Source organism: Pezoporus occidentalis, unplaced genomic scaffold (assembly GCF_034315485.1).
Source record: "Pezoporus occidentalis ecotype Australia unplaced genomic scaffold, CSIRO_AGI_Poc_V1 ctg92, whole genome shotgun sequence".
In the NCBI taxonomy this organism is placed as follows: Eukaryota; Metazoa; Chordata; class Aves; order Psittaciformes; family Psittacidae; genus Pezoporus; species Pezoporus occidentalis.
Window position 1 is genome coordinate 1,488,286 of NW_026916284.1, and position 18,948 is coordinate 1,507,233.

General features: G+C 45.6%; 1 protein-coding gene across 1 annotated transcript in view; it reads left to right on the forward strand.

Annotated features, from left to right (window-relative positions):
* The first annotated feature begins 216 nt into the window (after positions 1-216).
* PLXNA2 (plexin A2) overlaps positions 217-18,948 on the forward strand; it is a 244,365-nt gene continuing 225,633 nt past the window's right edge. The window contains exons 1-3 of the mRNA XM_062605617.1: positions 217-2,864; positions 4,239-4,424; positions 8,798-8,929. The gene's annotated coding sequence lies outside the window, so the exon portion shown is untranslated. The remainder of the gene's footprint in view (positions 2,865-4,238; positions 4,425-8,797; positions 8,930-18,948) is intronic.

An 18,948-nucleotide genomic window follows, 5' to 3' on the forward strand; every position in this document is an offset into this window, starting at 1 on the left:
CTGCTCTAGTGGAAGGTGTCCCTGTCTGTGGCAGGGGTTGGAGCTGGATGAGCTCTAAGGTCCCTTCCAACCCAAACCACTCTGTCATTCTATCATCACTTAAAAAATGAGATTTCTTGGGCAGTATAGATTTTTTTTCTACCACCCTTGTCCTACCTTAACCATGAAGCATTCCTGCCTCCCTGATCATATGCAGGTTGAAATGAAAGTCAGATTTGATTCAAGTTGTCTTAAATCCTAGTTTTTACTGCTCCTCTGGGTACGTTATTGAAACTCCAGACACTCTTCTCCATTTAAGGAGTTAATGAGAGTCATTTTAAACCCTTGTAACATATCTGCTATTCAGAAACATATTTCTAAGCTCTCTCAAACAGCTTTGCTCTGTAACACAATTTTAGGCAGCAGTTTAACACACTGTTTTGCTAAATGACTGCACTCCATATTCTGGCATCCTGTGTTCAGCTTTGCCTCTGTGTGAAAATGTGTACCTCAAAGTTCACGTGGTCCTTGGGAAGGTCACTCCAGCCTTTGGCCACACCAGCGGTTGTTCGCTGGATCTGGTTGCCTTAAAACCAAGGTCAGTATGCAGGGATTTAGTGTGATTTTGTGTAACCTCGTGTCTGTCTGCTGCCTTGTGTTTTCTCCTACAAAGGCCAAGTCTGTTCTGTTTTCTTCAAAACCCTGACACCCTTTACCACTAATCTTGATTCCAGATTAAGCCTGTTCCATATTTCATAACTCTCCCATTGCGCTGCAGCCTCCCAGATGTTGCACCGGTTCCATGCTTGGCTGCAGGCGAGGAGCAGCTGGGCTAAGCTGCTGCTCCCATGGTGTTGTCCAGTTCCTTCCTTAATGTCAACATTATCCCAAAACCGTGTAAACGTGTCAGTAGAAACCCCCCCATGAAGCGTTACAGTAGTTTTTCATTTGCTTTCACACCAAGCCTCGCCTCCGAAGTTGCACAGTACTCCCAGCAATCACAGAAGTCAGGGCGAGCTTTATTTAATTTAATTAATTAGTCCATCACTAGAAAAGTCTGAAGAGAAATGGAGGTGTATATATAAAAGAATATGGAAGCTAATAATTTATGAGTTACTGCATAAAACCAGCAGCAGTTCCTCTCCGAATACGATTTGCAGACAGGGTGTGGGGTAGCAGACGCAAGAGCCCTAAAGCCATAAAATAAGGTTGCTCACTGGCAGGACCATGCTTCGCTCTGACAGCAGTTCACATTTTCTTTAGCACACAGAAATCAGTGTCACAGGGAGCTGCAGCCACCAAAAAGCTGGTCCAGAGCTGCCAGAGCATCCCTGCAGTGCAGGGGGGCAGAGGCTGTCTCGAGGGCACGTGTTGAAGGAGCGATATGAAGTGATCACTCTGATGGGAGAGTTTTCTGTCCCCTCCACTGACACGTTGTGTTAGCTTAGGCAGTGGAATTATGTCTCTGTGTGTTTATTATTGTGACTTGCATGCCTGACCTCAGCTGGGCAAGCGTTGAGGGGAAATCAGCATTTTAAATCTTAAGAGCAGGAGAAGCTTTCCAATGTTTAGTGATGAGGAGGTTGCAATGGACTCGGGAGTTTATAGGCTGAGTCTCAAAAGGCTTAGATACTGCACCAGACCCTCAGTTGTTTACCGGGACCCCATCTGAGCCTGACCATCAAGCTAGAATCTCACCTTCACCAGGGTTTTGATAAGATTTCCAGAACTTCCTCCTGGGGTCAGCCCCTACATGTGCAGAAAGAGCCTTTCTCACCTTACTTGGGGTTTTCATTTCCATTTCATTCTATGAGCTTGGGAAGTGTTAGAAGCCGAACAGAGTGAGAATTATTTTTAGCCAAATGAAGCTGAGCCTTGCAGCAGTGCTGGGTTCAGAGCGTGGAGGTCCCTCATCTGTTTATGTGCTCTCCTAAGCCACTGGCTCAGAACAAAAGAGGTCAGCAGCCATCATTTCCTTGGCCTCAGAATTGCTAAACTCTTCTCACTTCTGCCGCTCTCTTGCTGGCTCCAGAAAAAATAGGGAGGTTTTGTACTAAATCCTTTGCAGGGCAAGAAAGAAATCTGTCCCCTGGGGAGAGGAGGCAGCAAAGGAGAAAATAAACTCACAGATTAAATTTTAAAATCGCTTTATTAACACTTTTTTCTCTTTAAGCCTTACTTCCCCCATGAACATCCACATCGTGAAACCTTCCTCTTCCTTAATAGCACTCTCTCATTTAAACCACAGTAAGAAGAGAAATGTTGAGGGAGGAATGCAAGTGTCTCTTATTCCCACTTAACCCCTTACACAACTGCTATGGAAACAACAAACACCCGATTTCAGTGGTGGTTTTTCATCCTTATGGGCAGAGCTTCATTTGCAACTGCACATGCACTAAAATCACTGCGCTGCACACACTGAAGAGAAACTTCTTTGCAAAGACATCAGCTTGGGCTCCGCTGGGGAACATGAGGCTGAGCACAGTGAAACTCTGTCTGCTTGGCAGCCCCCCAGCAGTAGTGGCTGTCATGGGTGTGCCAGGCTGTCCTTGCAGCCTTTGGTAACTTCCTGTGAATTAACAGCATTGAACACAAAGGCATTCACAGGTACAGAGGAGCTAATTGCCTGTGGACCCAGGTGAGTCCCAAGCCTTTAACCGGTGCAAATGAGCTCCCCCTTCTTTTCATCCTGGCAAGTCACTGGCAATAAATACCTCCAGGTATTTACATGGTGCTGCTAGGTTGTTTTGGACTGGCTTTGCAGGCAGGGCAGACACCTGAGCAGATGGTGGTTATCACAGCACAGAGCCCTTCTGATCACCCTCTGCTCTGGGTACCCAAGCGGAAGCAAACCTCATTGTGTGATGTACAGTTCATCTCTGTTTGTAAGTGGACATTATAATTTTGTTTCTCCTCCTCTGTGCATGCACCCTGCAAGGAAAATCCACCCCTTCTTCCAGTGGCATTGGGGTGTCCACCTGGATTCATCCCCTTTTGCTGGGGAGAGCCTGAGCTCCATTGGAATCTGCTGGTGGGTGACAACCACGTTCATCTCGGTGTCACTAAGGAATGCTGTTTGTTTGAGGTGAGAGGCAGCTTTGGCTGCCCACAGCCATCAACAGCACTGATGACACAGGCCTTGCCTGCAGTGTTGTCCAGTGGAACAGTTTTCCAAACACAGCCACCTGACACTGGCCCATTCCTAAGCACCAGCTTTCTCCAGTCTTCAAAGCATCATGCAACGTGTGTTTATTTATCCTTTCATTTCCATAGGCAGTGTGTACCCTACACACTTCATTGACAGTGATTAATGTCTTTCACAGTTTGATTCCACAGCAATTGCCTACGCCAAAAAGGCTCAATGTATTTCCTTAAACAAATCAAGCTTAATAAATATTCATGTGCAGTGTCCTCACTGTACATTAAGCCTGGATCTCTGTAGCTAATGATTTGAATGGCTGATAAAATTGTATTTAAATATTTTATGCAGAAAAAGAGCTGTCACTCTGACAGCATGTACACAAGTCACTGAGTGCAGGTACGCTCCAAATGGTCACACATTGGCACTGCACTACCAAAATCCTCTCTTAAAGTCCCCAGCCCTCCCAGTGCTGCCCCTTCCTCCCTTCTTCTCTCCTTTCCCTCCATCAGTTGTTAAAGCTAGCAAAGAAACCTGCAGTGGAGCTGGAAGCTGGCATGGCCACAGCTTTCTTAGGGATCCTGCTCCCCTTTCCTGTCCCAGTCTCTCCTTTCAGCTCGTGGCGAGTCCTGGAATCAGTATTTTCTTCTCAGAAGACTGGCGTTAACATGGTGGAGGTTCTCTGTGACTTTGCCCTTTTTACCTTCCCTTCCACGATGTCTGGAAAGCAGCCGTTTGACAGGGCTGGGGGACTGGCTTGAATCACACTGACAGCTCTGCACTCACTGGCCAGAGCACCTTGCAGAGCTACTGCACGTGCAGTGGGGCTTTGTCCCTGGGCAGAGCTGGGGGGATGCTGAGTTGGTTTCCTTCCCAGTTACTTTATGTTTTGAAGGTATCATCCTCACCAATGCACCAGCAACCATGGGTGGGAGCCAGGGCAGTGCAGGCTGGCTGTGCCAGGGCCCTTAACTGGGGGATGCCTGGCCCAAACTGGGGATGCTGTAATGCAGCCTGCCTAGCCCCAAAGCAGAAGATGTGTGTGGAGTGCATATCAAAGCAGTGCCATGTGCCAGGACTGGTCCTTGATCTACAGTCACCCTGTGCTTCTTTCTTACAGGTTTTCGTGGTCAATGAATTTGCAGTGAACCTGAGCAGAGGAGGAGAAACACTGGGTTTAATTCAGGATAACCAAGTACCACTGTGGGAAGTGCAGGCTACCCTTGGTTGAGCTTTTCTCTGCTTTGGGAACCCCCAGGCAGCTTTCAGCGTGAGCTTCAGGGAGATGCCAGCTGGGAGAGGTGAGGTAAGTGCATATTTCTTGGGACATATCACCTGGCAAGGAATTTCAAAGGCTTAAGCCCTTCTTGGCTCTCAGAGTTACAGGCTTAGCTGCAGCTTTGTGACTAGTCCTTGATATCCTAAAAACACACTACGAGCCTTTTAAATCAATGTAAGCACAGGCCACATCCATCAGTGTGTTGGAACAGGAAACATGCAGCAGTGCACTCATGTTGTCACTAAGATGTGCTTATCAAAGTACCCTGCACTGTGCAATCCCTCCTTCCCTCCACCTTTAATTTCAGATCCATGTTGAGGATTTTCCCCTCTGTGATATAATAATTTCAACTATTGACTCACTAGACTCTGTGATAGATAGAACTCAAACATTTTAGTCTTATTACATCCTCTGTACTTTAATTAACTTCAGCACGTTCATCAGCTTGAATGCTGAGATGTGGAGCAGCAAAGTAAATGAAAGGGAGATGGAAAAATAGCTCTGGATGTTATCTCCCTGTGTGTAGAGCTCCTGCTCCCAAGCCAGCCACATTCAGAAGCTATGGTTTTGAACTGAAACCTGTGCATGGGACATTTGATACCAGGTTGCTTCATTTAAATGGAGATGTTCAGACTGCACAGTTTTATCAAGTTATGGGAAAGAATGCCTGTTTAAAAGAGTGATGATTCAAAGAAAGGGTCCAAGCTGCAGGGAATTCAGTGCAGGGTTGTGTCTTCAGTGTGTAAACTCATTTGTACACCTCATGTACCAAAATCTAGTATTGCTGAGCTCAACAACTAATGGGAAAAGCAGAATCAAGCTGATGTCCTCAGCAGCCAGTGTCTTACCTTTATAATCACCCTCAAAACTAAATGCAGGTCACTCCACAGCCTTGGAATAACATCTACTCAGGGGAAATAGGTTTTAATATTCTGAGATTGCCTTGTGTCCTGGCAATCTTCCTCAATTCCATTATCATACCTTTGTGTATTCCTCCTAGCTGTATAAATATGCAATCAGCATTTAAAGTCTTGCTAAACTTTTAACTTTGATGGTAAGTTTGTGATTCCAGTATCAAGATGAAGAGCTAAACACGTTGGGCTGGTACAGCAAATACTTCCAGCAAGTGATTCATCTCTCTCTTTGGGGGATCCACTGGGTTCATTACTTGCTGTACCTGGTTCAGTAGATGGCACATTTGATTAAATAAATTATGTATTTTTTAAATGAGTGGTTCATTTTTCTATTGGATAATTTACCCACTGCTGGGGAGCTGTGCTCAGTTCATCATGCAGGGCATCTATTAGATTTTCAGTGATACATAAGTATCATACCTGCCTGAATGGCTCATATATCCATGATATTATCAAATTCTGCACTGAGAAGCACTTTATATGCAAAACGTGATGTGAAACATGTCCAATATGTTATGCAGATAGAACTGTACTTGCTTGAACTTGCAAAATGCACAAACATGAAACTATTACTTGCAATTTCTTTCAATTTTAGCAGCCCTTGTATACATGCAGTACTTAGTAATGTCTTTACAGTACCCTCTGTTCCTCACGCACTGTGCACCAGGGAGATGCTTCACCCATTACTGAAACGCAACAGGGTGTGAGGCAGCAGATGATGGGGCACACACAGATCCTGCAGCCTCTGCAGGGGTGGGATGTGACAGCTGCTCCTACAAGGATCCCTCACCCAGCCCAGCAGTGCTTTTGCTGCCACACTTCCTTTCACAAAGCACATTCTTCATCCTGACACAATGCACAGCTCCATAAAAGCAAGTGAGTTGCGGGCAATCCAGTAGGGACTGGATCAGGCAGAAATTCATGGTGTGATGTTCCATCAGACCCTTCTGTTTCATTCCCAAACATAACTCTTCTTCCTCCAGATGCGCCAACTCCTGATCCCAACTGCTCATGGTATATCTTAACTTCGGAAGATGTGCTGGTTGCTGGACTGCACCCACAGCCCTTCCTCCCCAGTGGCCAGGCATTTTGTAGGTACAGAAGAACCCCTGAAAGCAAAGTATAATGATAAAAAGGGGAAAGTATTACAGAGAAGGCCAGAGGCAGAGTTCTGATTTCCTCCATTTGCCTTGCAGAGGCCAGTGTGTATTTTGAATGAAGTTTACCATTCCCTAACCCATGGAACAGCCTCCCTGATGCTGCTGGATTCAGAGCCACCTAAAGCTGTATCTGTCTCTCAGAATGGGACACAGTGCTCTTTGGTAGCACACAGTAATGCCAGACTCCAGTCAGGACAGGGAGTGAGCCATCCCCAGCCCTGTGGGTGTTTGAGATGGCAGTTAGATGCACAGGGAGATTGCCTGCACTGGAGTTGGGCCAGGACACTGGGATGAGCCAAAAAAAGCATCTCCTTGGGACAACCGCTTCCAATTTGGTTTGCTCTGCTGTAGGCAACTCTACCCAGCCCAGTAACAACATCTCTCCAACTTGCAGCTGTATAAATCATTCTGCCTTTAATTACTGCAATGTGGTATTACATACATACAGCATAGAGTAATCTCCAATAAATGGAACCTTGCCCTGAAATTAATACTTAATCTCCTGTTTTGCTGCTTTTTTTTGCTCGCTGAATGCTGTGACCTTGTAGTTCATACTATTCGTGGGGCTCTGCTGCATATTAGAAGCTGTTTGCAGGAGCAGAAATTGTGTGAGAAACCTGGAATTTTATAGCAGCAAGATTTAATTTAGATAGCAGGGGCTGATCATTGAGACGTCTTTTGTACCACACTAAACTTTCCCCATTAACAGCTAACGGGCAGGCAGCAGCCTTGGAGTAAAATGAGAACATGGCACACCAGGAAGCTGCTCCAGCAGACATGGTGGCACCTGGATTGTGCTTCCCACCAGAGCCCCATGTGTTCCTCACCCAAAGGGGACAGTTCCTATGGTCCCCATGGTCTTGGGAGACCCTCTGCCGTGGGAAGTGGGGCTGCTGCCAGCGCAGACAACACAGGGCAGGGACCAGGGCTCCATCCCCTGCTGCCGCCCAGTTTTCATGCGATTCCCAGTGAGTCACTTAATCTCATGCCATCACCTTTAGCAAAGAGGGGAACCATCCTTCTCACTTCCGCAGCCTTTGACTGTCTGGCTTTTTTTAGCACTTTAATTTATGGGAACAAAGAGTGTCTTTCCCTATGTGTATTGAAAGCATCTGGCACCAATTATGAATCAGGCTTCTAAGAGCTTAAACACTATAAATGTGAACCAAAACTGCCAAAATCACTTGTTTTTTCTCTCTCTGCAGCTGGGTGCATTTCTGCCATCTTGTTATCAGAAATGACCTTGGCTTTGACTTTGTGATTTACTTGCCATAAATTGAGTGGGTGCAAAAGTGAAGCTGACTCCTTTAATACTGCCATATGAAATGTTCAGCTCTGCTTAGCAAAGACTTCCCCACCGTTCTCCCACTCCATTTGCCTGGCAGCCTGAAGCGGCCAGTGTTCCAGACAGCTTTAACTTCAGACCTGTTCTGACTGTTCCCCGAGTTCAACCAAACTTCTTTTTCTTTTCTTAATCTTGGTAATCAATAAAATGCAATTGATTTTTACAAGCATAATTCATAAGTGTCTCTTAGAGAGTGCATTCAGTCTTGGTAATGAGACTGAGTGATCTACTCTTTATTTTGCTATATGGGCTGTTAGTCATGTTGAAGAGGCTGCTGTGAGTGACTCCACTTTGAAGAGACATTTGTTTTTATTTTTATAAACCAATATTCCTTTTCTTGCAAAAAGGTATCCCCTTCCCCCAGTCCTGGTGGTATAATTTAATTTCATGTTTAAGCACACAACCTTGGGGTACCTGTCCCTCCTCAATGCAGTAGCACTGGCTGGATCAGGGTTTCTCAGGGGCCCCCAAGACAAGAGGGACAAGGACCTGCCTGAGCAAGTCCAAGCAGATGCTGCAAGGGCTGGAGCAGCTCTGCTCTGGAGCCAGGCTGAGAGAGCTGGGCTGGTTTAGCCTGGAGAAGGCTCCTGAAGGGGAGACCTGAGAGCAGCTCCAGTGCCTGAAGGGGCTGCAGGAAAGCTGGAGAGGGGCTTGGGACAAGGGATGTAGGGACAGGCCAAGGGGAATGGCTTGAACCTGCCAGAGGGGAGACTGAGATGAGCTCTGAGGCAGAAGCTCTTCCCTGTGAGGGTGCTGAGGCGCTGGCCCAGGGTGCCCAGAGAAGCTGTGGCTGCCCCATCCCTGGCAGTGCTCAAGGGCAGGTTGGACACAGGGGCTTGGAGCAAGCTGCTCCAGTGGAAGGGGTCCCTGCCTGTGGCAGGGGTTGGAGCTGGGTGAGATTTAAGTTTTTCCAGTTTATTTTGTGCAAATAAAACCCTGAGCCATGCTCTCAGACATAAACACCAGGGTTTTCCTTCCCAGCTGGTCGCAGTTCGTCTTTAGCCTTCACCTGGGAGCTGCCCGTGGCACGTAGAACTGAAGGTCAGCAGCTGCGCGCAGGCAGAACCACATATGGACAACCTCCCACCATGACTAGGAGAGCTGTTTGGAGGGGTGAGTGCCACCGACAGCTGCGGAGCTGGATGGGGATGGGAATTCAAGGGTTTGGAGAACGTGGGGTGGGCATGCAAGGATGTGGGGCTGCCATTTCCCAGTGCTGGAGCTGGTGGAGCCTCCGGAGAGGCTGTGTTTGCTGCTGGGCTGCAGGAACCTGCTCCTCATTTACACCATGTTCGGTTGCTTTTACTGTTTGGCTTTACCCGTGGAGAGCCCTGGGCTCAGCTGGGTTTTAAAGCTGCCAGGTACTGTCATTTCCTGGAGTACATGGGAGCCTTGAACTTCCGAAGCTGAAGTTGTACGTGTACCTCCCATTTCTCAGTGGAAAATGGGGCGGCTGCTCCTATGGCTCTATAAGCGCCTAGTTCAGTGATCTGCTTTCTGTAGGTTTTTGTCCTGTGGTAGGACTTTTGTCACAGTGAGAGCTGAAGAAACAGGCTCTTCTTTTGAAATTCATTTATGGAAAAAGTAATACCCACCTTGTCTGGGATCTTCTTGACAGTGACTTATAACTGATGCTTCAAAAACTATGCAAAAATCCCCGCAATGTCGCTAGCCTGTCAGCAATATATGCAAGAAAATTGCTTCCTGACCTCCATCATTTCATAACCTGAAGCATGAGTATCTACCAAACAACTGTATATGCCACAATTCCTGAAGCTGCTGATTCTCATCTTAATATTATGGACAGATTGGATGCCAAGTAGTTACAGCTTAATTTAAATGTCCATTCTAATCTTTACTTTCTCCATAGCTTTTATTCAAGTAACAATCTATTTGCAAAATGAAATGCTTAAAACAAAATATGAGGGTGTTTCTGTGGGGAAATGTAGAATTGTTTGCATTAGCTGGTCAGAAATTGGGAGCTGTTCTATTTGAGAAGTTAAAAGCTTTTCCTCCAGAGCATAAATATAAAACCAGAGATCAGTTTGTCTTCATGTTTTGTTGATGGAAATTGATGGTCCTATGGCTTTGTGCTAATGAAGAGTGTATTAGAGGTGTACATTTAATTTCAGCTGGCTGTTTTCTTGGGGTTTTATGGTTGTTTCCACCCCATACATCATGTACAGAAACGTCCCAGCTGCAAGTGCCAGGTTTGGGCAATTGCTACCACCTTTTCTTCCCCATTCCATTGAGCCACTTTCCTTCCAGGTCTGTGTGGTTCATGGAGCCTGTTGGACCATATTCCTATCGTTCCTGCTCCAGTAGCAAGGAATCTACAAATCAGTTCCTGTGTCTGTTCTGATCAATAGTTATGTGCATTATTTTTGTTTCCAGCATCTAGCAATAAGGACAGGAATCTTCAGCCAGTTCCCCCACAATCTCCCTTTTGGGTAGCATTTGAATTCACAGGCACCACCATGTTTTGGGAAGGTTTACTTCCTATTAGGTAAGTGTTGAGCAATCCGTGGGAAATCTGAATAAATCTGCCCGAAGGCCATCCTTCTTTCCATTTTTCTAGGCAGGAATATTGTCATCTCCTTGGACAGATTATTAATGCTACCCACAAGCATTGTAATAGAGATTGTGTTTTTTCATTCAGGGATTTTTGTCCTGATAAACAGACTGGCACAGACAAGTTACCCCAGTCACTGCACGAATGCTTGCCTTTAAACGCAGCCAAATCCTTGAGAGCCCCTGGCCCTGAGCCAGGAGACCTCTGTCATCGCTCTTGGCTCCTCCTCTGCAATCCATCAGCAGTGACCCGTCACCCGGCAGCTACCAGAAGAAATCTGGCATCTGGTGCATGTTTTTATCCCAGCCCGGGTTCTGGTGTCTTTCCTTTATCTTCATGTCTGGCTCAAAGCTGCTGAAACAGAGAGATATCTCTCTGTTGAATTCAACAAGCTTTGGGTTATGCTTTTCTTCCCTTACACAGGTCGTCTTTCTGTTTATTTTTGATGTTCCTTTGTGTAAGGGAACAAAAATTAACCTTCTCTCTCTGTTTATATCTCATCTTTATCTGTTCTACATGTTGTTTTTATGGATTATACATTTCTAGTTGTATATCTTAGAGATTCCTTGTCCTCAGCATTTCTCATACGATGTGGTGGCTTGTGAGGGCTGTAATTTATGAGATGCGGAGCATTTCCCAGCTAGGTCAGCAGTTCGGTTAACCTGGTTCAGTGGTGAGGAAAAGTTATAAAAATCTGAGCTTTTGGGTTGATGTGGACCAGGGTTCTGAACTCCAGATAGCCACGGGGGGTGGTGATTTGTGTTGTAAAACAGAGGGGGTGTTACATGCTCTGTGAGCATCACTGCCTGTGAGCAGAGTCCAGGACAGGTCCTCTCCTCTGTCCAGAGAAGCTGTGGCTGCCCCATCCCTGGCAGTGCTCAAGGCCAGGTTGGACACAGGGGCTTGGAGCAAGCTGCTCCAGTGGAAGGTGTCCCTGCCCATGCAGGGGTTGGAACTGGATGAGCTTTAAGCTCCCTTCCAACCCAAACTAGGCTGGGATTCTGATTCTCCTCCCCTCCACACTGGGCTCCTGCATCTCACCGAGCCCCAGGAGATCTTGTGCAGGGAGCAGTGGGCTGGTATTTTTCAGCACCCTCAACAGCTGGGATAGGAGTAACCAGAGCACATTTACACTCCAACAGAGTATGGTGGCAGTCAGGGTGACTGAGCACTTAACGGATCATGGACCATTCAGTCACCCATGTGACCCAGAAGGAGTAAAGCAGTTGTTTCTGATTCATCACAGGCAGAGCCAATCTTATCATCATGTAATTAGCACTTGCATCACCCAGTGGGGAGCAAGAGTGTGCACAGAGCTTGGGGCGGGGATGGGTCCACTCAGCAGGACATCATTGCTCCCAGCTGCAGCCCTGCAACTCATTCCCCTGAGCTCAGATGACCATCATCTGAAATACCCCCAGGGCAGAGGCACAGCTTCTCCTTTACCATGTTGGGGCAGGAAAGCACCAGGTTTTGTAATGGTTCTGGAGCCTGACTGTGCTCTTGCAGAAAGAAGGCTAAAAGTAGACCATAAGGTGTGAGGAGAGGAAAAAATGTGGGTGAAACGGTTAGGTCTGTAGTGGGTGACAAGTCAGGTAACTCACCCTGCAGCCACTGCCTTTCACCACTGCTGAAACCACCAGGAAACTCCAACTCTGTGATGCTGTCGTGCCTGCAGTAGGCTCCAGGTAAGAACAGAGCAGCTCTGGAGCCCACGTCCGTGTGCACAGGCAGAGCTGGTGAGTACAAACAGGCTCCCCAACTGAGTGTTCTGATGTGATATATAAGCTGCTGCTTTAAATTATTCATTTGTTTGCCATAGTGTGTTTGGTTTATATTTAGTTTGATGTGGTCTAGGGGTTGGAGTCATTTTCTAACTCACTGAATGATCTTTTTTTACTCGCTTAAGCACCTTCTGTGCCACATGAAAACAATTTTCAATCAAGAGTACAAAGCACCCACTTGCAGCCGATGGACTCTATTTCCTGTGAACATAATTTAGCAGCTTTGGCTATATTTCATTGAAATACATTTGCATGGTGAGGCCAAGGTAGTTTTTGACTTAGGGTGAGCCAAACTCCTTTCCATGCAAATACTTCCAGGAGGGAGTGACCCCTGCAGCATGCAGGTTAAATACGTTTTTGCATAATGTGTGTGTGATGTGAAATGCTATTTCTGCCTCTCTCTTTCTTGCCTCAATTTTTTTCTCTTAAGGAAAGTAATTAAAGGAAAGCATTTGAGTGTTGTGGAGGGGAATTCTGGTTTGGGTTTTGTTCATTTGGAACTATGGAGCATGCCTGGGTTTGCAGTGGGAATTGCCCTGCTGGCGGTGACAGCCGGTGTGCCCGGTCAGAGCCGCTTCCCTGGGTCAGCCTGGCAGAAGGAAATGCCATAATGCCTGTTTCCTGCCTGGATTCTCTTCCGCTGAGTGATTTATTAATTACAGTATGTCAGCTGGAGAATAAAACCTTGGCCTAGTTTTGGTTTGAGTGTCATAGGATGAGAGCTTGCTTAGTAGCTGCAAGTGGAGTACGTAAAGACTCGGCTGTAACGGGGCAAATGAGATTTTGGGGAGCAGTGTTCACTAGCTTTCATATAAAGATTTCCATGCACCTTACAGAGGAGAGAAAGGACCATTTCACAGATGGGAAAATTGAGATACAAGGAATAGCAATGACGCGGTGAAGGTCATACACAAAGTGAGTCACTGTCTGTGATCCCCAGGGTATCTACTGGAGTTTTGCTTCTTGTGTTCATCTAGTTTTCCTTAACTTCAAGTAGATGGTGAGAGAGGATGACAAGTCCACAGCCAATGCTGTACAGGAGGTTGGATGCAATAATTTTAGACTATTTTGGCTTCAAAAAATCTAGAAATTAATGAAATACCATCAAGGGTGAGATGAAGTTCAAGAGGTTCTTGATGAGCCCATCCTATAATCAACTGACATTTAATTTCCAAAGTTGCATTTAGATACGTTCGATGAAAATTGAATTTAAATGTGGTCAGAGAAATCCTTCAGACCAGCAGTGGTTACACCCAGCCAGTGACATCAGAAATGAGTAGAATCAAACCAGTTTGTATTTATGGAGACCCCTGAGTGCCTGAAGCACTGGTTTACAGTAAAACCACTACCAAAGTATGTGAGAGTGTAGCTGCTCCTGGGATAATCAAAACTTGATCTTGGAGAGCCTGAGAGAAGAAGGGAATTTGGAAGGAAAAGCAGTTTGATCAGCAGTTACTTTTAGTAAATAATCTGCTGAGCTCACTTGTGTCTGTGTTCCTCAGAAAAGCACTTAGAGGCAGTGGCTGTCTTTTAAACACGGCTTTGTGTGTTCAGCATCTTCTGCAAAAGAGGTTTGAGCTCTTGTCAGTAAACACTAAATAAATTATAACAGTAATTAAGAACCTGCCTTGTGCTTGCTCCACTTTTCCAGTGGTGAAAAAGGCTGTTTGTGGGCAGCAGAACTGTGGCTCTTGTGAGGTGGAGTACAGACCAGGTTCTGAACATGCTGATCAGTGAAATACCCCAGCCCAGGTGGCTCTGTGAGTACAGAGGAGGAAACGAATCCTTTCCTAATGCCTTTAATGCCAGCAGGATGAGTGTCAGCTTCCACTGGTTTTACCTGGTGAGAGAAACCCAAGCACCTGGAAACATCTTGGATGCAGCACTCAGCCTTTGGTGGGAATTTGAAGCTTTACCTACTAACCTGGAAATCCATTTTGCTTGCTATGAACACTTGAAGTTTCTGTTGTTTCTTCTAACATCACTCTGGATAATTCCTTCTAGCTATCTTTATAAGCCTAAAAGGTATTCAGATTCACCAGAGTATTCACTGCTTAAAGGCAATTCCTTCTGCACTGGGAGAAATAAATGGAGGCTTTCAGAAGCAGAAAATGAGCAGCCTGTGCTCTGAACTGGCGTTGCAAGTGCAGTTCCTCCTTGAAACCATGATGTGTTCCAGCCCTTTGGATTTCATAATCCATGGTCTTTCAGTGGGTCAACTGCATGACCCTTAAGCTGGGGAGGGAGCTAATACTGTGAGTTTAATCTGCCTAAAACTAGCCAGGTTTGAAATACTGAGTCAAAATTGAAATGCAGCTAATCTAATACATAGTGATTTTTAGGTGTGTTTAAACTGAGTTTGTCTTGGAAATGCAGGTTATCAAGAAATGTCTGGGGCAAAATTCACTTATTCTTTTGTTTGCTGGCAAATATGAGTGATAGGTCTGCTATAATATCACTGCCATATTCTTTCTGGTGGTTATATGTATATAATATGGTGGTATATATATTATCAGTGGTTATATACCCCAGTTTGTCCCTTGTTCTAGTCTTACAATAAGGGACAAATTGGGAAATCATAGAATCCCAGCCTGGTTTGGGTTGGGAGGGACCTTAAAACTCATCCAGTTCCAACCCCTGCTGCAGGCAGGGACACCTTCCACTAGATCGCGTCTCTCAAATATAACCATTGATGCCTAATCAGTAGCTGAGGATTTCCAAGTCTGGGGGTAAAGTTTTGGGGAAGCAGCTTATTGAAAATCCAAGTGAAATGTGGTCTCTTAAGCTGTGAAAAATATATCCTTCCTGAAGCTGGGAGAGGCCTCCTTTGCCTCAAGTGCTTGTAATGAGCTAAGCACTGAGATTTCCGATGTATCGCCTTTCTACAGCCCTAATCCCCCCATAAGGGACATCCTGTGTGGGCACAAGCTTAATGTGAGTCAGATACAAGGGAAAGAATTCCTGCCATCAGGAAACACTTCTGACAAGGGTTGCGTGATATTTTTGGTCTTAGGCTTATTTAAGATAAAATATTTGCAGTTGTCATAGGCAGCCTTCACAACAGCCAGGTCTGATAGCTCCAAAGGAGGTAGAGATAAATGACTTTAGCTCTGAAAATATGTGAAAACCAGGGAATGCTGAATGTAGGCACAAGCCTGAGCTCCAGCCCAACTAGAGGAAAGGCAAAGAACTGGCCCAAGGTTCATAGAAGTCCCTGAAGTGTATTAAAATGCACAAGGATATGCAGATTCACACCGGGAGGGTTTTGATCCAGAGCATCCATCTGACTGCTCCCCATACCCACCCAGCAATCCTGCCCAGAGATAGTTTTATAAAGAATGCTTCTAATATATTGGATTTCTGCATAGAAAGATAAAACCTTTGAGAATATTTTGCAGCATGTTCCTATGGAATGTAAAATCTCCTCAAATGGGAAGCGGTGTAGCTATCATATTTAATTAATCTTCTTCCTCAAAGAGGTTCTTATCCTCCCACCTTTGTAATGCAGTTCAGGTCACTCCACTGGGATTTTCCCCCCATGTCTGGCATTAATGCCAATTCAATGCATCAGTTCAGATGAGGAGATGGAGGAGTTCAAACCAGAGGTGAACTGGGGTTATGCAATTTGGAAACGCAGGAGGTCTTTTGCTGAATATAGATAGTGCCTCGTGCTTCAAAGCCAGGCAGGAGCCCCAGTCCACTCTTCCTGAAAAAGACCTTCCTTCATCATGCTAACCTTGCCAAAGCTTCCCCTGCTCCCCTGCAGGGCGTTTGTTTGTGATCTCCTGGATATGATACACGCAATACAATGTACAAAAGCAGAGAAAATGATAAAATATTTTCTTGGTCTTATTTTATCTCTTTTCTCTCTTTTCTGTGCTCTGTATTTTCCTTCCTTTGGGACTCCCCCATCTTACCCCTGCATTTCTCACATATGGAGCACAGACAGATGTTTCCAATGGAGTGTGTTCACTCCATCGATGCATCCCTTTCTGAGGCATCACCCATTAAATAAGTGTATCCGAATACATGCTGCCTCACCTAAACCTGAAATGCGTTAGAGTGATGGGGACCAAATGCAAACTCTGGATTTGATTCAAATCCGGAATCCATGCTCAACTGACACTGTTCTAATCTCAGCCTTTAGTTAATGCATTGAACAAGACAAGATTCTGCTGTGGTGGCTGCTTTCATCTGTATAGCAGTGAGAACTTGCAGCACTCCAGGCACATCTCCTTGACACTGAAGTTGTGTGCTGAAACCAAGGCTCTTCCTTATCTGTTCTGAGTTTTCCGGTCATTCTGAATTCAGTACTTTGCTAGTGTATATTCCAGTTCTCATAGCTGGTCTGATCCCTCCTTGGCCTGAAGCAGGGTTTCTAGGTTACTATAGTTTGGCTCTTCCAAGCTCTCCCCTGCAGAAGCTGCAGATCCTAAAACTGTATAGAATCACAGACTTGCTTGGATTGGAAGGGACCTTAAAGCTCATCCAGTTCCAGCCCCAGTCACGGGCAAGGACACCACCTTCCACTAGACCAGGTTGCTCCAAGCCACATCCAGCCTGGCCTTCAGATACCTATTTCCTTCTCCAGTAAGGGCCCCCTAAACCACCGTGTACAAGTCTTTGTATTTATCATGTTCATCTTGGTTCTCCAAAGCTCCAGGACTTCCGGAAGGCAGCAGGGATGTGTTTGGGAGCTCCCCCTCTGTGGGTGCCACGGTCGGTTCATCCTGGCAGTGCCAGTGCTGATGTGACCGGAGCAGCACTTGCCGTCCTGCAGCTTGCTCCCAAGAGCTTTTCCATTTCAGAAGCTGCCCTTGACAGATGCAAATCTAGATTTATTTGCTGAGCTTTCAATAAATTATCCTGGCATTGGCAGAGCAGCTGAACTGAGAACACTCGGGGAAACAAACAAATAGGCAATGCAGAATTTATGCCTCTACATAAACTGTCAAATCCCTGGATGATTTATGGCTGTCTGGATGTGGTTGTTAATTGTTAGCTGCTCTTAGGCATTCCTTATGCTGATAGTAAAGCAGCAGAGCCCCTAAAGCAGGTTTGTACCTAAAGATCGGCTTGTAGATTTTGCCAGCGTGAATGGGAAGTTTCTTTGGGATGGGGAAGTGAAAGCCAAGTGCAAACAGGCAGTGAAGCTGCACACCACCTTACCTCCTCCTCGTGCTTCAGTTCCATGTAAGAGGAGAGCATTTCTTCTGTTCTGTGACTCAGTTCCATCTTGTGGTCTTGACTTTAATGCATTCTTACCTCTTACCTCCCCTTCTCTTACATGCTTGGGACAGGAGTGTGCGTACCCAAGACCTGCTGCAACACAAATATTGTTACCTTTAGAACAGCAAGTGTGGAAACTGGGTAGCAGTAGAGCAGTGATGTCCAAATGTGACCAAAGTTGTTTGGAAATAACTCCTCATTTTCTTATTCTCTTTTGTGCAGTCTCTTGGCAAACGTTTAAGAATCTGGCTCTTCCTGGCAGCAGTATTCATGCAGATCATCACTAAATCTGTTCCTAGGACGCACAAAGGGTTAAAACCACAGACATCACCAGAAGAAGCTTTTTTTCTGGGTGGATGGGACAAGGAACATTTAATTTAACAAACCTGTATCCTAAAGATGACTGAGGCAGTGAAATTCCAGGAGGAACCCATGTGCTGCATCAAGCAGGCATCTCATCCATTTTGAAACTGGATTTTTAAGTTTTCTTTCTGGAAATAAAGAATGCCCTTTCCCACCCTCAGTGCTGTCTCCTCCTGCAGAAACAAATGCCTCTTCAAAACCCTGTGAGCTTAGCAAACTAAGAAAATCAATGAGTTTCTTTTCCCCCACCAATATCTAAATAGACATTTTTATGTGGTTTTACATCACTAGCTGTTGAACAAAAGGTCACAACTCATTTGAAGTCAGGCTTTATAACCCAGATGGCTTTCAAATAGAAAAAAAAAAAAACATTTCTTTGGCTTTGCTTTTATCAGAGGGAGAATAAAAAGATAAAAGAACCATGCAAATGTGCATAAATAACACTCTGCTCCGGCATTGCAAGGGCTCTGTAGCAAAAGTCAAGCTGTTGACAAACACAGGGTACAACCAATGAACGGGTGTGACGTTTGGAAGCACAACCTTCCTGGTAGGCATTGGTCTATAAACCATGGAGATTTATGGACAAATAGTGAAAGAACAATAACCTTTCTCCCTTGGAATGTTCACCTCTTGGTTCGCATTGTAGCAGCGTGTTTGTGTCGGGAGCTGTTCTCTGGAAGTGTATCCTGTCAAAAGCAATCTGCTACAAGTGCTCTTCAGATTTAAGCCAAAATTAAAGAGAATCAGGCTTATACCGTAGGAGGGAGCAGAACTCGGTGCAGTTTAACTGCTTCTGCTGCAGAGCAAACGCCTGCTATTAGAGCTGCCCCAGCCAGAGTCCTGTGTTACTCCTGGGTAAGTGATTGAGCCTGGTTATGAGCAGAGGCTGGAAACCTCTCTGGAAGCAGTTACACTGGAGGGACTGATTTGTGCAAGTGGCTGTTTCCCCTGTTGCCACCTCAAGAAGTTCCCAGGCCTTTATACCTGATACCAAGATTAAATATTTCTCTTCTGAAGCAAACCTAAGCTGCATGTCCAAAGTAGCGTTTGGTGGTCAAAGAAACAGCAAGGAGGGTGTTTGCCGATGTATCTTTCTTTCAACTGAACAGGAAGAACTTGTGCTTTGTGGTGAAGAGGGTAATCATAGAATCACCGATTGGTTTGGGTTGGAAGGGACTTTAAAG